This window comes from Felis catus, chromosome A3, assembly GCF_018350175.1.
Source record: "Felis catus isolate Fca126 chromosome A3, F.catus_Fca126_mat1.0, whole genome shotgun sequence".
NCBI lineage: Eukaryota > Metazoa > Chordata > Mammalia > Carnivora > Felidae > Felis > Felis catus.
The window spans coordinates 77,446,346-77,466,560 of record NC_058370.1 but is presented as its reverse complement, the minus strand read 5'-3'; the positions used below and the strand labels follow the sequence as shown (position 1 = coordinate 77,466,560).

At 42.8% G+C, this 20,215-nt stretch overlaps 1 long non-coding RNA gene across 2 annotated transcripts in view; it reads left to right on the top strand.

The window, feature by feature from the left end:
* The window catches only part of LOC123384471, a 221,309-nt gene that overhangs the window by 107,189 nt on the left and 93,905 nt on the right, over positions 1-20,215 (top strand). The window contains exons 5-6 of one of the 2 annotated variants that reach the window (XR_006595592.1): positions 10,042-10,167; positions 18,050-18,213. This is a non-coding gene — a long non-coding RNA (uncharacterized LOC123384471). The remainder of the gene's footprint in view (positions 1-10,041; positions 10,168-18,049; positions 18,214-20,215) is intronic. The other variant, XR_006595593.1, reaches the window with a different exon arrangement.

The following is a 20,215-nucleotide window of genomic DNA, read 5'->3' as shown; positions in this document are numbered from 1 at the left end:
ACTCTTAAAAGGAGATGGTTTAGGACAATTGAGTCATTTTGTACAGGAAAGTGGCCTTTTATCTCTGCTTTTGCTTAAAGCTTCTCTTAGCATATATTTGTCAACACTTTGCTGGGCCACCTACTTCCCTCATTATACATATGCAGGAATTAACACATGTCTGAGCGTCTAACTATTGATGTATAATCTTGATCCCTTCAATATGAATGGCGATGTAATTCACAGTAACCAAGATAGTGCATTTTCCAGTTACACATTCTATTGTCTCATTAGCTGTCATACGTCACCTGCACCTACCTATCAACTAGCGCATTTTCCTTCATTATGTGCCCATAGTCATTTTTAGTGACAACCAGCATATCCTGAATTGTCACAACAAGCCCTAATTTCAAGCAGCAAGCCATATTTCAGTTGCATTTTAGAACAAGTTTATGTATATAATATGGTTTCAGCAAATGTAATTGAGTGTAATAGAGTTGATTTCCTGTCCACACACCCCTGTCCATATTTGTATATGGTAGATTCCTTGTAACCATTGCTTGTGGAATAATATCCAGTTTTTCACTATGGCTGAGAAACTCTACATTTGTGGCCTCAAACATAATGGCACATGGAGTTTGAATAGCTTGCTACAGTCACCCAACATATCGAGGTTTTGTTCATGATCTTCATGGGTTAGTTCTAGAGTAGTTAGCAATTTCAAAAGCAGTAAAGCAGCCCTAGAAAGAGTCTATTCAGGGTCTCTGAAAGGAGGAAGATTTCTAGAAAAAGCAGATTCATTCCATGCAAACTACATTCTGTCTCATGAGCCAAATTCTGCCGCTTTCCTTTGGAGCTCTGTTTGTCTAAGACAGTAGTGTCATTTTCCAGCTTTCATCAGAGACATGCAAGTACTCACAAATGCCTTAATCCAATATTTATCTGCTTCGTCATTTAAATCCATGAACTGTAATAGTGAGATGATGCACACTGTCTCCACATCTGAATTCCTGCATGCCATGTGTGAACAAAGTCCCCGATTCACTATCGCTCTCTAACTCTGCCCTCCGCCGCAGTTGCCCAAGACCCAGGAACCCCACAGCACCCATGACTTGAGACCTTGTCAGAGTTGCACCCTCGATTACGGAATGTGGTTTTCCACCCCACCACGAGCAAACTCCAGCTCTAGTCCCCTTTGCTTCCAGCTCTTCCTTAGAACAGGACCCTGGCTGAACTTGCATCTAACAGCCTGGTGTCTTCTTAAAACAGTCTTTCTCGACTCCTCCTTGGCCTGAAATATCCCAAAACAGCACTTCTGGGAATCCCAATCAGAGATTCTTCCTCACTTTTTATATAACCGTGAAGCTAACAATACAATTCAGACAGTGCTGATTTTATCTCCTTTCATTCTTTTAGATTTTTTGAGTTGGACTAATTTAATACCCTCCCCCACACCAACCTCCCATCCCAAATCCATATTCACAGTGTCCTTAGTGGGCGGTCAAGGGCATTAAATCCTAAAGGTTTCTGCTAAATTTCTCCATTCCTCTTTGCCAACAGGAGGAAGCTATGTTTCTTCTGGGTTTGCTAGTAATGGGATTTTTTTTCCCCTTTTCCTTAACACAGTTCTATAATTAATGCATGTTTCTTTGATTCTACATTTATATTTAACACATTTTAAAAGGTACAAAATGCGTTTTAAAGATGCTTCTTGTTCCCTTGTGATTATTCGAGTCCGGAGGAGCCATGTAAGGATTATGAGAGGAACTCACAGCAAGGAGGAGTAAGCTATTGACAGAGATTCCCCAGAGCAGAAGCCATGTGAAGGGGAAGTTCATGAACTTGGAAACTCTTGCACCACCTGCTGGTAATTTAGGAAAGCAATTAAATGCCAGACGTGGACTGACACACTCACTGTGGCATTTGGGAGCAACCACACTCTTTGGGTATCATATTATCATCAGAGTCTGGAGAGCTGACAGAGGCAGCGTCTGTGCTTAAACTTATGGAAAACTTAGTTTTGGCATCTCACACCCCTGGAAAACTGGCCGATTTTAAAAAGAACTCTTTCTCCTCTTCCCCCTCAATCCACTCCAGCCATACCTCAGCCTTGGGAAAGCGTCAGCTCTTTGGACTCCTCTCTCTTCACTCTACTCCCAACATCGCCTCTTTGGCAGGTTCCTAAGTGGGTTGTTTCTATCCAGCTCTCGGAGCTAATTCCCAAAGAATAATGTCTACTTTGTTGTTGGGTGAAAGTGCCTGAGACTTTCACTAGATGCAAAGAGACTCAGAGGCCAGGATGATTTCTACGGCCTACAAATCATGGAAGGGGAAGCAGTGAGGGGAGGAAGGGAGAGAGCAAGCTAGAACAAGGGCTTTTCCTCTTGCATCCAGGATGCCCCGATCTGCATCCCTCGGCCGTCTCCATGAGCACCCAGCAGTCACTGCACCAATAAGGAGGCTTCTCGAAGCTACTTATCACGTGACATGTAGTCAATATGACTGATCATTATTCAGTAACTCTGAGATTTAAAGAATCCAGGTGATTTATACAGTCATGGTTCTCAACCCTTACACTGAATCACCTGGGGAGTTCATTACATTGGTAGATTCCTGGGTCCTGTCCCAGAGATTCAGATTTAAAAGGTCCAGGTAGGGTTGTGGAATCTGAAATTCTAACAAGGCCTCCCAGTGGTTCTGATACTCAGACCACCCTTTATGAAACACTAAGAGCAGCCAGTAGAGTAAAAGACCTCTCATTGTTTCCATTTCCAAAAACGGTTTCTCCAGTTACATCCTCTGACCTTTCATCCCATCCTCTTTATCGTAGCCGTTTTCTAAGAAAGGAGGATTACTGTTTGAAAATTAGAAAATAAAATTAAAATTAAATGCTCTAAACTCATGCCCAGAGAGATAACTCATGTTAAACTGTTTACTTCTTGGTGTGTATTCTTCCAGAATTTGTGCACACACACACACACACACACACACACACTTTATAGGTGTTGTGTTCACTTATGAATATATTAGAAATGTCTTTGCATGTTGACAAACCCATAATACCTTCAACATCATTTTAATGGCTTTTCCATTAAACAGATGTATGGTTACTTATCCAGCGCCCTAGTGTTGAATATTTAGATTTTCCCCAATAGTTTTATCCGTATAAACAAACCTGTGATCAACATTTCTGTGCAGATGCCTGCTTGTTCAATCTTTTCCTTAGGACAAATTTCTCATGGTGGAATTGTCGAGTCAAAGGTAATACATTTTAAGGCTTTTGATAAATTTACTATATGCAAAGTATTGAAGATATTGCTAAATGTCCCCCAAGAAATGTTTCTTGATTTACCCTCTCAGCAGCAGTTTATAAAAGGGAGGAAATACACCCTTGCCAATCTGGATATTATAATATTAGAAAAAAAAAGAACTATTACCCATATGTTCTGATTTTCATGGTTTTAATGTGCAATTATTTGCTTCATAGAATGAAACTTTTTTAACTATATATTTGCCAGTTAAGGTTCTTATTTTACGAACTGTTTACTCATATTCTTTGCCCACTATATTCTTTTTTTTTAACGTTTATTTATTTTTGAGAGAGAGAGCACAAGAGGGGGAGGGGCAGAGAGAGAGGAAGACACAGAATCTGAAGTAGGCTCCAGGCTACGAGCTGTCAGCACAGAGCCTGACACGGGGCTCGAACTCACGAACTGTGAGATCATGACCTGAGCTGAAGTCAGACGCTTAACCAACTGAGCCACCTAGGTGCCTCAATTTTCCCACTATATTCTTGCAACACTTGCCTTTTTCTTACCAGCTAGAAAGAACTGTTCACATACTTAAGTATATTAACTTTGCTGGCTACATATGTGCAAATATGTTTTCATGTATTTCTCGAAACATCTCACTCCTATCTTTAACTGGTTTGCTTAGTTACACTGGTATTATTGATTTTTATCAGGTAAAATATATAAATTTTGTTTTTAGAACTTCTGTCTTCAGTTTCATGTGAAAAGACCTCTCCCTCTTCAAAATTATATATATATATATAAAATTACATGTTCTTTCAGTATTTTTATAGTTTATTTTTACATTTAGATTTTTGATCCATCTAAAAATTTTGATATGGAAGATTAACTTTCTTTTCTGTAGTGTCAGTCAATTGTCCCAATAGCCAGCGGTTCCCCTATTTTTTGTGAGAGAAATGTTCTGAACAGTTGTCTAGGCTATATTCACGTGCATGGTTTGGGAGAAACAAAATCTGTCTTTCGGGGGTGCCTCCCTGTACTAGCCCCACGGTAAAACTTCCCCTTGCAGTTGATTTTGAGACTCACTACATTCTATGACTTCCAGAGGAAGCCACCCCCCGCCCCCCCGCCTTTCCTTCCCACTGTCTGCAGGCTGGTAGGTTTCCGAAGGCTATAAACTGGCAAGTGAAGGAGAAGATCATGTAAGAAACAGTACGGTTTGATACCGAGGTTTCGTTTCTGCACTCCAGTTCCCTTCCACTGGCACCCAGCATTTCCCAGCTGCAACATGAGACAGTGAAATGAGCATGATGTGAGAGCCGATGTTTATTTTGACCCTATGCGTCTCTCTGAGTCATCTGTAAAATGGGTAGCTGTGCGTATTAGTATGCTTGGGCTGCCAGCACCACACACGACAGACTGGATGTCTTCGTAGAAATGCATCTTCACACGGTTCTGGAAGCTGGAAGTCCGTGATCGCGCTCCAAGGAGAGTTACTTTCTGGTGAGGCCTGACTTTCTGGCCGGTGGATAGCCGGCTATGTCCTTGCGTATGCTTTCCTTTGTGCACGTGCATGGAGAGCAATTGCTGGTGTCTCCTTCTCTTCTTATGGGGACACCAGTCGTATCAGATTAAAGGCTCACACTTACGCCCTCTTTTGACCTTATTTACCTCCTTAAAGGCCCTATCTCCAAATACAGTCACATTAGGATTAAGGCTTCAGCCTATGTATTTTAGGGGGACAAAATTCAGTCCACGCCACTATGGATTTCTAGATCTCATACAGATGTAAACATTTTGAAAATACTTTCAAATAAGTGTCAGAGGCTTCGGGGAGAAGGAGCCTAAGAATGCAAATTGCATTTCTACTGAAGTCAGCCAGTCTGTTTTTAGTATGTCAAATAAGCCCAGGGCTGTGCTGGAAGTCTCTGGGTGTTCAAAAGAAAAATACAGCACAGTCCCTACCCTTCAATGGCATAGTCTCTCATTGTGGGGAGCTGATACCAACCTTTGAAATAATGAGAGAACAATACAAAACCCAGTACAATTAAGGGCAAGATGGGGCTTCAGATAATACACCTATGTCCTAGGCAATCAGACAAGAGGTGCATCTTAAGAGTTCAAATACTGAAGGTATGGTGAGCCTTTGGTTTGCCCTCTGGGACTTCCCATATTCAGAGGCAAAGTAGAAAGCTGCCTCACTTTTCCCCTGAGAAAGCCCCTTGTTAGAGTGTTGGTTTGTGCTGAATGGAGGCAGGTAGGTATCCCTTGTTGTGAGCTGGTGAATTAAACTTTAGTTTATGCATGGGTAGTGAAGCCCAATGGAGAGTCGCCCAGGCACAGTGAGGCACATTACCTTCAAAGAGACCTCCTAGATAGACTACAGGAGTCGTTGGAAGTTGGGACCAAAGGAAGAGAGAAAATAGCGTCAGCATTTTCTTCTCTGAACGTCGGCGCTATTTTAGAGAAGGGAGGCCCAAGCGGGCGGGGGACTGGCTCCGGTTGTCTGAGCCTATCATTCTCAGCAGGGATCTCACTGCTGCCAGAGAAGGAAGCAGGTGAGTTTATGGGGACAAGTGTCAGCCTCTTCAGAAGACCTGCAGTGGTGTCAGTGTTCTGAAAGTGGATAATCCCAAGCACCACACTGGTCAGAGGCCAGGCAGACGGGGCAAGAGCAGGAGGAGGGCAGGGCAGGGTGGGGCTGCAGGTACACCACACCAGGGCTCACGGTAAACCTTGCCCTTTCCCCCGTGACAACCCCTCCTCTCCTCTCATCCCCGTCCCCTTCCTTTGGAAAGCAGGTTGCTAAATACCGGGTCGTAAGCCCCACAAGTGGAGCTACCTGAAGTGGTTTAACCCACTGCAAGTGTTGTACCAATCATTCAACAATTCCCACGGCTGCTTTTGTGAGAAGCCTCTCTCTTAAGCCTCTGGTTTAAGAATTTAGAGTAATCATGTAAAAATGATACCCCTGTGCTCCATGATCCGCTGAATCTCGCTAATGCCGGATCCCAGAAGAGGGCTTATTAATGGTGAGACGCAGGGCCTCTCTCTCAGCTCATGTTTCACACGGAGCTCTCTTATGGATTCAGCTGTAAACCTCGCTGCTGATAAAGGGAGTATAATGAACCTCCCTGCTCCATGAGAGTGAAATCGAGGGCCGATGGACTAGTTACCTGCTGTACCTCCTGGCACTACGGCCTGCGTGAGAGGCGTGCTTCGTGGCTCTGGGAAATAAAGGTGCAAGGCCATTTCCTTGTACACCTCAGGCTTTTCTCTGCCACGGTGAAGGAGGCTGCCTTCAAAGATCCATATTTGGAACTGGAGAGATGTTCTAATTTCTTAAATACTTCCATAGTAATTGCCTTGTCAGTCGCCGGTGCTAACAAACTGCAGCGCTTCTCATTTTGGTGCAATTTCAATGAAAGTAAAGCAGGCCTTGGAATCTCTGGATCCCATGAACTAAATCATTCTATGATATTTTGCGGCTCAGGACTTCTCCCACTTGGTTCTGACAGTGACCACTAGGCCAGTGCTTTCTCTAATAGAAATCTGTGAGGGGCACTGGACATAACACAGTTGTGTCTGCCCCACCCCCACCCCCACCCCACCTTCTGCCATTCAGAGTCGTTCCCCACCTAGGCAGGCCCTGTCTTAGATGGGGAACCCTTTCTAGAACCCAGCTCAAAGGCTGGTTGGCATGCATTACCACGAAGCCCATTTTTGAATGTAGAATTTCACACTTAAAACAGCTTGACTCCGAATCAAGCTTTATCCTTTTCTAAACACGCACACCCAATATCTTACTTGCCACTTAAACAGCGAGGCAAGAGGCTAAGAGAATCTTGTGCTAGAGATGACAAAACTGAGGCACACAGATGTTAGGTCACTTGCTAAAGCCACACAGAACTTCAGTTGTGGAACTTGGATGAGATAGATAGGCCAGGCTTCCAGCAAAGGCGGCTAAACATGCCATTTCTCTCCAACTATAGGATTACCTTATCAGAATATGTCTTGGAAACTGAAAACAACAGCAACAGTGCCTGACTTTTTTTTTTAATTTTTTAACGTTTATTTATTTATTTTTTTTAATTTTTTTAAGTTTATTCATTTTTTTCAATATATGAAATTTATTGTCAAATTGGTTTCCATACAACACCCAGTGCTCATCCCAAAAGGTGCCCTCCTCAATACCCATCACCCACCCTCCCCTCCCTCCCACCCCATCAACCCTCAGTTTGTTCTCAGTTTTTAAGAACATTTATTTATTTTTGAGAGAGAGAAAGAGAGAGAGTACAAGTGGGGGGAGGGGCAGAGAGAGAGGGAGACGCAGAATCCAAAGCAGGCTCCAGGCTCTGAGTTGTCAGCACAGAGCCCGATGCGGGGCTCGAACTCACCAACCGCAACAACATGACCCGAGCGGAGTGGGACACTTAACCAACTGAGCCACCCAGGTGCTCCATCAATGCCTGACTTTCTTGAGAGATAAAAGATTTGACCAGATAGTTCCGAAGCAAGACATTTTCCTCTGATTTTTCTAATAGGACAGGGTGACCCAAGATACGTAAACCATTAGTCCCAAGTGCCCATGCAGGCAGATCCTGCCAAAGCATCTTTTACATCCTCTCACGGGGCATGCGGCTCAGGCCTCGGTTACTTTGGTGTGTAGCCGGGGCTTTTACTTCCGCAGATGCCGCTTCCGTGTAATTGGCCATCCTGGAGGAATGTTCCGGTATCAGTCAAGGCTTGTTCCAGTCATGGGTGGGTGCAACAGCATCCTCGGAAAAGGTGCTCTTTGGTGTGGAGCGAGGAGGATAAGCACTGGAGAACCCAACTCTCGGTTCTGAAGGAACAGCCAGGACCTTTGCCAGTGCGATTTCTCTGGAAAGACATACAGACACGTACACGTATACATAAATACCTGAGGATAACGTTAAGTGGTACTTTGTCACAAAAACCACACTGTCAGCGGGACCCCTCACATAACCACTCATCTGAGTTGATACAGCCGTTTTTAAATTTACTTTTCACTTACTTAACCTTACCGAAAAAAGCACCTCATTTTACTCACTGCTTATTGAATAAAGGATTAGTATTATTTTCCTTCCTCCAGTGAACTTTCTTGCACTTCATCCTCAGTAGATTGTATGTCTTTGTGTTTCTCTGCCAAGATGTCACTGTTGAGCAAATCACAGGTCCTAATGCTGCCCCGTTCATGCAGAGATAACTTTTTATTCAGAATTGCTTAAGGTCATCTCAATGGGAGGAATGGGTAGGAATGAGAATTTACCCCCAACTTGAATTAAAATAGCTTCCAAGCACTTCCTAGAGCAGGAACAAAGATGAAAGGGGCCCCAAATTATGGGCGTATTTGAAATAATAAGGCAAGGGTGTCCTTTGAAATACACTCAGCCACATTTGTTTGCCTTTAAGTCAGATCACCTTAACCAAGGACGTTGGTGGCAGGAACAAATGGTTAATGATTGTGGAAGGAACCTGGCCAATTGGCTTTTCTTCCTTTCTCTTTCTTTTACTTATCTTTTTATATTATTATTTTTTTTTTAACTTTGGCTAGAATGCCCAGTAGGAGTGCAGACTGGAAGATCGGCTGTCTTTTGAACTGGAGACATCACAGGAAACTGGGGAGGCTCCAAATTGCTAACCTGAGGCCGGAGCAAAAACTTTTTTTCGTGGAAGGGACTGCTTTTTTTTTCCCTCCCCTTCATCGAATGGCATCCCAAGTCCTGCCGGATTGCAACTGTCTTTGTTCCTGCAGCCAAGCCTTATAGCTGGCTCACACTCTGCCACGCTCGTAACCTCACACTAGAAAGGAGATTACAAAGCGGGGCAAACACCCTAGAGGGCTCCCCTTTATCAGAACCTTCCCTGTCAGTTGGGCTCCTCATTTCCCGAGCCCTCGTCTGATTATTAGTGTACTGACGGAATAAAAATAACCTCATATTCCTACATGAATCATAAATAAAACCCTTTTATTTCATCAAAGAGGTTGGCAGGTTTATAGTCCTTTGCAATGCAGGCACGATGTGAATGACATACCTTTAATTTTGCTGACAAGCTCATCGGGGTTCGAATGAAAAAAGAGTGGAAAGTGGGTGACTCGGAAGACGGTTGTGCGGGAGATTTTTGGTGAGGATAAATATTTCACCTTGCCACTGTAATCAGGGAACCAGCTGATCTTGGTAATGAACTCTTCAATTACAGCCCACTCTGACTCTTCAAAACTTCCTGAGCAACAATACCACAGTGATTATTGCTGACGTTATGGATAGAAGCATCTTGCAAAGAAAAAAAGCGGAAGTGGAGGGGGGAGCTGGTTAGAAAAGGAAGAAGAGGTATGGTGGGAAAGAAAGCCATTGAAAGTTAACAGCAGTGGGTCAGTGGGTCATCAACTAAGGAAATGATGAGGAGCTGGGCAACAGAAAAAGAGTATTTCTCCTGCCTTCACTCTTGCCTGTTTCCCCTCCCTATCTAAACCATCTTGATGATTCTGTGAATGCTCCACATTTTCATTAATCTAGACATGAGCTCTCCAAGTCAGAGAACCCAGCCATGAAAGAATCCATAGTCTGTATACTTAGTTCACCTGCCTTTGGTTTCTGTTATGTATGACGTATGATATTGCGAAGTCCTTTCTTCTCAAGGACGAGAAGCATGCACGGCAAGGCTCTCGGTGGTGCTGCCTTTCAGACAAGTGATTTTCCTGCTTCCTGTTTAGGGATGGGAAGACTCAAAGAAGAGAAGGAATCACTAGACACTGTGTTCCTAAATTACTGACCTTCTTCTTTTCTAGAGTCCCAACTACGTTTTGGAGATCAGGGTTTTAAGAAGGAAGAAAGGAAGAGGAAAACATGGAAGATCTTTAAGAGTTTATTGCTGGAAAAGGGAAGATGCCTCACTCTATGACAAGAATCTTCTGGTGAGTCACTCCAAAAGACAGGCTGAGAACTTAGCCCTTCAGAATAAGCTCTTACACAGGCCAGCTTTGGGGCTCCCAACTTACCTTGAGCTTTGTTTTTCTTAACAAATCTAGATTTTCCTCTGCTATTCGAGAAATTTTACCACGAAAAATAGTTGCTACCAGTGATCTGCAGGCTTCTTTCTGCAAAAAAATAAGCCAAACTTTGCAGGGTACGGGCCTTTCTTTCAGGCAGCTGAGTAAGACAGGCGAGCTGAAATGAACCATGAGAGAACATATACTTTCCTCCCCTCAACTGCACTACGACCTTCTTGAGGACAAGAGCTGTGTTTTTTTCTAATTGCATACTTTCCACTGAGCCTCAGGTGTGCAAGTCTCCAGTTTTCCAGGTAACATAAGAAGCAGGACAAGGGTTACTCAAAGAGCCACAGGAGACCAAGGGGCTCTTGCCCTTCTACAGAGTTCTAAGACTCAACTTCATGTATCCAGTCAGTCCATAAGTCTTGAGATCGTCCTCCTGAGTGAGGTGGTTTTTACTTCATGGATCCCTTTGTCTTTGGGTTTTTTTCCCCAAAGTTTGTTTACTGTGGTAAAACACAATCTGCCATCTTAACAATTTTTAAGTGTACAGTTCAGTGGTATTAAATACATTCATAATGTTGTGCATCCATCGCCACCATCCATCTCCCTAACATTTTTCATCTCGTAAAACTGGAATTCTCTGTACCTTAAACAGTAACTCTCCATTTCCCCCTACTCCCAGGACCTGGCAACCACCATTCTGTTTTCTGTCTCTATGATTTTGACTACTTTAGGTGGCTCATGTAGGAATGGAAGCATCCATTTGTCTTTTTGTGACCTGCTTATTTCACTTAGCTCATCCTTAAAGTTCATTCATGTTATAGCATAAGTCATAATGTCTTTCCTTTTTGAGGGTGAATAATATTCCATCGTGTGTGTGTGTGTGTGTGTGTGTGTGTGTGTGTGTGTGTGTATTATATATATTGCTGCTTCCCCATTTATTCGTTGATGGACACTGGGTTGCTTGCACAGGTTAGCTATTGTAAATAATACTGTTATGAACACGGGTATACAAATATCTCTTTGAGACCCTGCTTTCAGTTCTTCAGAACATATACCCATGAGGGGAATTACTGGATCATGTGGTAATTCTATTTTTAATTTTTTGAGGAATGCCATACTTTTCCCCATAGCATCTGTATCATTTTACATTCCCATCTCTAGGGCAGAAGTGTTCCAATTTCTCCACATCCTTGCCGACACTTGTTATTTGCTGTAGTTTTGATAGGAGTCATCCTAACGTGAGTGAAATAGTATCTCGTTGTGGTTTTGATTTCCATTGCCCTAATGAGTAGTGGTATTGAGCAACTTTTCATGTGCTTATTGGCCATTTGCGTATCGACTTTGGAGAAACATCTATTTGAGTCCTTTGCTCATGTTTGAATTGTGTTGTTTGTCTTCTTGTTGAGTTTTAGGGATTCTCTATATAGTTTGTATATTAATCTTTATCAAGTATATGGTTTGCAAATATTTTCTCCCACTCTGCAGGTTTCCTTTTCAATCTGTTGCTAGTGTGTTTTGATGCAAAAATGTTTAAATTTTCATGCAATCTAATTTGTCTAGTTTTCTTTTGTTGCCTGTGCCTTTGGTGTCATATCCAAGGCATCATTCCCAAATCCAATGTCATGAAACTTTTTTTTTTTTCAATGTTTATTTATTTTTGGGACAGAGAGAGACAGAGCATGAACGGGGGAGGGGCAGAGAGAGAGGGAGACACAGAATCGGAAACAGGCTCCAGGCTCTGAGCCAACAGCCCAGAGCCCGACGCGGGGCTCGAACTCACGGACCGCGAGATCGTGACCTGGCTGAAGTCAGACGCTTAACCGACTGCGCCACCCAGGCGCCCCTGTCATGAAACTTTTGTCCTCTTTTCTTTTCTTTTCTTTTCTTTTCTTTTCTTTTCTTTTCTTTTCTTTTCTTTTCTTTTCAAGTTTATTTATTCTGAGAGAGAAAGAGAGAAAGAGAGAGAAAATCCCACAGAGCCTGACGTGGGGCTCAACCTTATGAACTGTGAGATCATGACTGGAGCTGAAATCAAGAGTCAGATGCTTAACTGACTGAGCCACACAGGCTCCCCTGTCCATTATTTTCTTCTAAGAGTTTTATAGTTTGTGGTCTTACATTTTGTTCTTTGACACATTTTGAGTTAATTTTTGTGCATGGTATTAGGTAAGGGTCCAACTTCAGTCGTTTGCATACAGATATCCAGTTTTCCCACCACCGTTTGCTGCAAAGACTATTCATTCCCCATTGAATGGTGCTGGCATCTTTGGATCCCTTGATTTGAAAAAAAAAATTTACATATACTTGTAATTCTGAAAATAATATTAGTAGGAAGGTAATATTTTCCCAGTTTTACAGAGGAGGACACTGTGACTCAAGAGTTTAAATATCATGGCAAACATGATACAAAGGGGTGTCTCTTAATTAGTATCCCAGTTCTCAAGAAAATAGTATTTATACTGAGGACAAATGATGGTTGGGAGGCCTATTCAGCACATCTGAGTTTTAACAATGAAATAGGCAGTAAAGATGCTAATTGTGCTTCTAGGCAAAGGGCTACATGGTATCCCATAGGCGGACAAGACACCTGTAAGTAATGATGACAATGTACTGCTCTTATTTCTCTAGGTGAACTCAACACCGATGCTTACACTGTGCTCAAAAAAACTTGGCCTGTGATAGATTTCCAGGATCTGTCACAGTTGCCACGGGCTCCTGCACACAACCCTCAGGCTATGTGAGAAAGCATCACATGGGCTCAGGGAGGGGATGCCCACCCTCAGACCACCTGGGAAACAGGGTAATCTCACAAACTACACTAAGAGTGGAGAGAGAAGTAAATTTCAAGGCTTTCTTTCCAGCATCAGACATTTAATCGAGGCCTGCTATTCCTAGCATGTTTAGGGCCATGAAAGGAATAAAACATTAATTTTAAGATATTATCTTAGTTCGGGGTGCCTGGGTGACTCAGTCGGTTAACATCGACTTCGGCTCAGGGCATGATCTCATGGTTCGTGGGTTCGAGCCCTGCATCGGGCTCTGTGCTGTCAGCTCAGAGCCTGGAGCCTGCTTCAGATTCTGTCTGTCTGTCTCTCTCTCTCTGCCCTTCCCCTGCTCGCACTCTGTCTCTCTCTCTCTCTCTCAAAAGTAAATAAAACATTAAAAAATTTTTAAGATATTATCTAAGCTCACATGCAAAAGCATGTATATGTTGTTACCAAACAAATGCCACGCAGAGTTAAGTGCACAATGAAGGACGACTGGAGATGGAGCCTAAAATAGGGACTCAGGGGACCAACATAAAGCAGGTCTTGCTTTGACAACCGTATCTAGTGGGCAAATACCTGAGCACTTTACTATCCACCAGGCACTGTACTAGAGGCTTCATGTCTGAAATTACCACTACTCCTTATTATATGTGCTGCCAAAGTGAGCACTACCACAACTCCTTATAAGAACACTGTGAAAAAGGTGCATTGGTCAGAATCCAAGCAGGAAAAAGAAACCTTCTACATATTTATCACAGAGTGGATTTAAGATGGACAGTTGGTAACAACGAGAATATAAGATAGTAAATTGATAACACAGGGAATGCAAGAGCTGAGATGCCAAAAAAGATGGTGAGACACCTTCCTATTGGTGGGGAAAGGAAGAAGATAGAATTACAAGAGCCCAGAGGGAACCAGAACCACAGAGGAGACACAGTTACTTCTGGAAATGCCCGCCAAGGCAGTGAGACTGTGGGAAAAAATACCCTGGTATCTCTCTTTCTCCTGCCCTCCATTCTCCCATGAGTGCCTCCCTCCCATTGGCCAGGAAACAGATAAATGCACTTGCAGGGTCAGCCTCTTGCAACATAGAGCAGAGCAGAGCAAAACAGAGCGGAGGACAATCAGAACAAGATCAGACGCAGAAGGTGTTATGATGCCCATTTTATAAATGTAGATACAGACGGTCAGTGGGCTGTGGTTTACCCAATTAGTAACTGCAAGATAGACATTAGTATTCAGTCTAGACTTCAGTGTTCACCAGGAACTGTACTAGATGCTTCATGTCTATAATTGCCACTTCGTAGGGCACCACTGGGAGAGGTCCCTGCAGTCCACACCTTTCTGTGACTATTTATTTCTTTCCTGTGCACTAGACTGAGCAACAAAGGGAAAGGTCCTCAGTGACCTGGGATGCTCCTGGTTTGCAGAGTCAGACCGAAACCCTGGCCTGTTCAGACCTGTCCGGCGATAAGACATTGATCTTCTGAACACTGCAGACCATGATTTAGGGCAGTTGGTTCAACAGCAGCCTCAGGGTGTTTTTCCCAAGGGCTTCGGGATTAAGACTTCTGCAACTCACTTGTCTCTCTTGAGTGTTTCTCATGGGCTCTCAGCTTTGACTTCAGAGTCTGACGTGGTCCACTGGCTGTACACAGGCCTGTGTTTTCACTACGAAGTCTGTCGAGCACAGAGTATGGCACCCATTAGATTTCATCAATTAATGAATGCTGGTCCAAACTGATTAACTCCGTGTCCCCTGACATTGATATTAACCGTCCTCTGTGGTTAACACTTGAATCTGTGCTCTGTGCCCTGTGCTCGGGCTTCAGGGGCTCCCGGCCCTCTGTGTTAAACATGTCAGCGTCCAAGTTCTATTCCTGGCTCTTGATATGATAAATAGTTTCCAAATCACGATACCCACACAAATGCATCTGCCAGGCTAGATCCTTGAAGCTTGTCTAAAATCAGCCACTTCTTTCCTTACACTGCCCCTTGAATTCAGTGTGCACCAAGTAGTAACTGCTTGTTGATAGGTTGCTGACGAGCACGGTCTTCCCATTGCTCTTCTTTACAAGCTTGCATGCTCTCCCTGAAAATACTGCTTTTATGCATATAATGAATTTACTAAGAAATGCGTCTTTATTGGAGAGAGACAGAAAGAAAAAGAAATGGAAAGGAAGAGGAAAAAAAGCTGATGAAACCATAGAGAAAGACAAAATCAACTCTATTGAATTCTAGATTGCCATCTTGTCAGGATTTTTGCAAGATTCTTCTGCCACTCTTTTAATTTTCATTACTTTCTATTTTCCTTGAATAAGCATAGAAACAGGTTCTAATTTTACCAGAGGCTTTTCATCAAATCAGACTTTTTATTCTCCGTAGGTTATCCTAGTCACAAAACATCTCTCTTTTCAAAGCTTGCATAATATTAGCTAACTCTAGTGGAATATAGTTCTTGAACCCACACAGTGAAGATGCAAACATTATTCTTCAACCTGACTCTAGTTATTTTTCATCACAGAGAGTGACATTCTTAGTCACCAGAATCTTCACAGAACCTCTTGAGTTTTATGAAAAATTTCCTTAATCACTGGCTCTACAGACGTGAACTTTTTGATCATAAAGCAAGTCACATCTCTCTTTCAGTGTTTTGAGAAACTTCAGATTCTTGACACTCCTGTTTCTAATCTGGTCTAATGAAGACTTCTCTACAGCCAAAGGAGACTCGTTTCAAGTAGGATTTGCCACTCCTGTCTGGCACAGTGACCACATTAGCAGGTTATCACTTTCACTGGGGCCACGTGGTGACCCCACTTTACTGGAGCAAAACAGCGGTAGGTTTTTGTGGTGGACTAACTCTCAAAGAGCCGTTCACTGTCAGCTCACAGTGTTGGCGTCACCATCGTCTTCGTCAAAGAATCAACTGGGAGACATGGGCCAGCACCCTAACCCCAAATCAAATGGTGAGGAGCAAAGGGCTGGCAGACACAATTTGAGGCCTCTCTTCTCACTGATGAGAGAGGTTTCTACGATCTTCTTTCCCCCACCCATGGACAAATCGGCTTTCTTGCACTTCTCTTAGGAAAGGAAATTGGTGTGCAGTTCTGAAATGAAAACAGGTGTGTACTTTGCCGACTCCACATGTAGCTGAACATTTAGAGCCTGTCATCGGCCTGAACGCTATTGTCGCCGTCCCTTTTAAAACGAAGGTTACAGAGCACCCTTAGAATGAAAAACTTTATTAGTACATACCATTAAGGATTTGCAGTATGTTCACTGCTGGTGGGTTCTAAAGACGTCCTATACACGGTCCTTTTATCAAAGAGTTCATATTATAATATCACAGTGGAAACTTCATGGACCTGCCTTCTGACAGACCTGAACTCTAGTCCAGCTCAGATGCTAACTAGCTGTGTGGCTCTAGGTCCGTCAGGGACTTTTCTTCTTGGTTTTCTCATCCGAAAATGGGATACTGACTCCTGAGATTTTTGCAAGATTTTACTAAGATAGTATAAGTTAAAAAAAATTAAATAAAAAATTTAAAAAAATAAAAAGAGGGGCACCTGGGTGACTCAGTCAGTTAAGCGTGTGACTTCAGCTCAGGTCATGACCTCACAGGTCACTAGTTCGAGCCCCATGTCGGGCTCTGTGCTGACAGCTCAGGGCCTGGAGCCTGCTTGGGATTCTGTGTCTCCCTCTCTCTCTGCTCCTCCCACACTCATGCTCTGAAAGATGGTATAAGTAAGACATCTCTCACAATGACTGGAGTGTATTAAGTCATCGATAAATATTTGGGAAGATTTGACACATAGGTGTAAAAGAGTATTTTCTGACCAGTTCTGCTAAGGTGAGGGCCAAATTAAGGGTACACCTTTTAAAGTCTTTGAGGGTTCTGAGTGGAAGGAAGATGTGATTAACTAGAACAATCAAGAAAGATTTCAAGAGGCTGAGGTGGAGCCTTGTCAAAAGGAGGGATCTGGAAGAATAGATGTAAAGCAACCCAGGAAAGAACAGCAGCATGATCAAATATGAGAAAAAACTCTTGATTTTGGCTCAGGTCATAATCTCATGGTTCTTGAGTTCAAGCCCTACATCAGGCTCTGTGCTGACAGTGCAGAACCTGGAACCTGCTTGGGATTCTCTCTCTCCCTCTCTCTCTGCCCCTCCCCCACTCGCTCGCTCTCTCCCTCTCTCTCTCTCTCTCTCTCAAAATCAATAAATGAACATTTAAAAAAAAAGAACAGGCAAATCTTATTTTTAAAAACAGAAAGAAAGAAGAGGGCCAGAGAACATGAGCCTGGAGAGCTGTTAGTGGTCAGGCTAAGTGTTTTCTCTTTCAAGTAGAAGAGAGACTTTAAGGGTTTGGCACAAGGTGGATGATTAATTGATGACAGGAGAACTGTAGGAAGACAAATCAGGCAGTATAAATCAGGAGAGCTTAGAGCCGAACAGGTAGTGGGATACCATTGGAAGGGTCAGGATGTTACATGAATGGAGACAGGAGACAGAAAAGAAGATAAGTGTGTTTCTGGGTATGTGACTCTCTGAAAGAATGTGTATACATTAGGTCATGAACGGATAGGAGTGGGAAGGGAAAAGAAAGGCCTCACAGTTGATCCTGGGCCTTTGCTTTTGCATAACAGGGAAATGGTAGTCACCTTACCACAAATAGGGGAAGAACTGACTTTGGAAAGGAAAGGCTGAACAGAAAAACAGATGGTTCATTGCCCACAATTCACTTCCAGGTGTCCCTTGAGGGTCTGGAATGAAGTGAGAACATAGTTTCAGTGAATTCCAACTGGGTTATATAACATATTTTGAATATGAAACAAAATGTAGCATCTTTTCTACTCATGGCAAGGAGGGCTTTTTGCCAAGCAATGCTGGAACAGCACATCTATTTTGTTGGGCTGAGTCACTGTGCCTTCAGAAACGGTTCTAATCTCAGCTCTGTATGATGGCTGTGGGGAAGTTTACTTCCAGTTTTTTTCTAAATCTCAGGTTTTTTTTTTTTTTTTCTCCAAAAGGAATATAATGACATCAACTTGTCCTCCAGTGCCACTGTAACACATTTTGAGAGAAGTTCGCGTATTTGCTGAGAACATGTTCAGGGATCCTCTTTCAGCTGCCCCTGCTTGATTGCTCCCAGAATGCACTGGCTGATGCCTCCACGGCAGGAAGTTTTCACCAGGTAGGACAGGTGCGCCGATGTGTCTGTCTCCCTGAGGAAGCAATGAGCTCTTGAAGGCTGAATCCATATTTCTTCATCTCAATAATCCTCGTGGTTAGCACATAGAAAATGGACGAATGAATTAACGAGTGAAAGGTGTGTTTCATTTGTCTGTAGGATGGGGACCCCTTTAGTTAAAAAGCTGGCTTCTCTGATGGCCTCAGCCTCTTTCTGAGACAAATGCAAGCTAACTGGAAATGGTTGCCTCTTCCTCACACTTTCCAGTTTCTTAATTATATAGCTTCTCAGTGACTGAAAGGATGTAACACTTATGAATTTCAGTGATATCCTTACTAAAGGACAAGGCAAGAAATTAGGATTGAGCTAGGGGAGTACCCAGGTAAGTGATGATGCCATCAAGAGCACAAGTCAACACGCTTAGAACGTCCTGGCATTTACTGCATTCCATATCTTCTTCCAGTAACATTTGCATCTGCATGACACGGACATATGGGCATTTGGGGAGAAACCAAATATATCTTTGCCAAGTGGCTGTTTGAGTTTGTTGGAATATAATGACATGTGCACTTGTGCAGAGTGGGAATGAGTGGGAAGAAGAAGAATGGCAGAGTCGAAAAAACAATTCTTGGCCATACATTTTGAAAACCACTTACAAGACTGAGGAGTGGCATTTTCATACGCCATGACGTTTCTTGTTTTTGTTCTGGACTCGGACTGGTCTTCAGCAATGCGTCGGTATACTGACTGGTCTTAGCTTTTCCAACTTCCATTATTTCGTTTTTATATTGCTTAAGCAAGTACTTAGGATGGTCTAGGAATTTGGTATGTAGGGTAAAGAAAATTAACAATAACAAAAATATTTTGCTGCAGTCTTTGCTAATTGATAACGATAGAGAGCAAGACAATTTGCAAATTGGGTAAAAACAAACAAACAAACAAACATGAACTCAATATTTGTGACTTGAAGCCTAAAGAGGATAAGAGCCGCATCATAAACGGGCTAAAACATCTCAAAATTCCCAAGGCCTGTGGGTAGAAGCGGCTTATAAAACTCAAGCTTATGATCTCTTATTAGTTCTGGTTTATGTTTTAACTACAAATACAGATATGTTAATTACAGAAATTATGATAAGACTTGTAGAAGTAGCCAGCAACAATAAAATCCTTTGGCATCATTTTATTACTTCATTATGTGGGCGCTGTTCTCAAAATTCAAGCTGGTTCCTGTGTACCTACTCCATCTCAACATAAAGAATTCTCCACAAGCAAACTGGTATCTGAAATCCCATTCCCAGGCAGCTGAGATGGTCATCAGGAAAGGGGTTGCAAGGTCATGGAAACCTACCCCCAACCTTGATAATAAGGCACTCTAATAGGAAACATATTGGCAAGCTAGAAATGGTATGATGTGTCAGGAGAAGAACAAAAAATAGTTTAGGTAATTTCCACGTTGCCTGGGATCTTATACTGAGAAAAGAATGCAGTGATTTATTCCATTTTTTGTGGATATCCTACTCCATATTTGGCGCTGTGTTTTACGTTATGGTGTACTGATGGACACACAGCATAAAAAGCAAGAAACTTGTGTAGCTCATGTGTAATTAACTGTGGAACACAATGGGATATATTGTTGCCTTACAACGGAGGGTCCAAACTGCTATAGCTGTTTGTATCCATATTTGTGTTAGGGTAGGAGTGGAGTCTCAACAGGGAAACAGAAAATATGCAGAATATTTTCAGTGGAAAGAATTTAATACAGGAAATTGGGTACTTATAAAATGGCAGAAGAATTAAAGCTCAGGGTCTGGCCTGAGCGTTCGGGAATGTCTCCCACAATGTGGGCCCTCCAGAGGAGCTACTACCTCTAAGGCTGTTTGTAAACTAGAAAAGGCACTGGGATTAAGGAGCTGCTATTGCCCCTGTCACCACCCCACGTGCCCGTCAATATTCAGGAAACTGGAAAATTGACAAGCAGTGCCACCATAGATGAGCCTCATGCTTT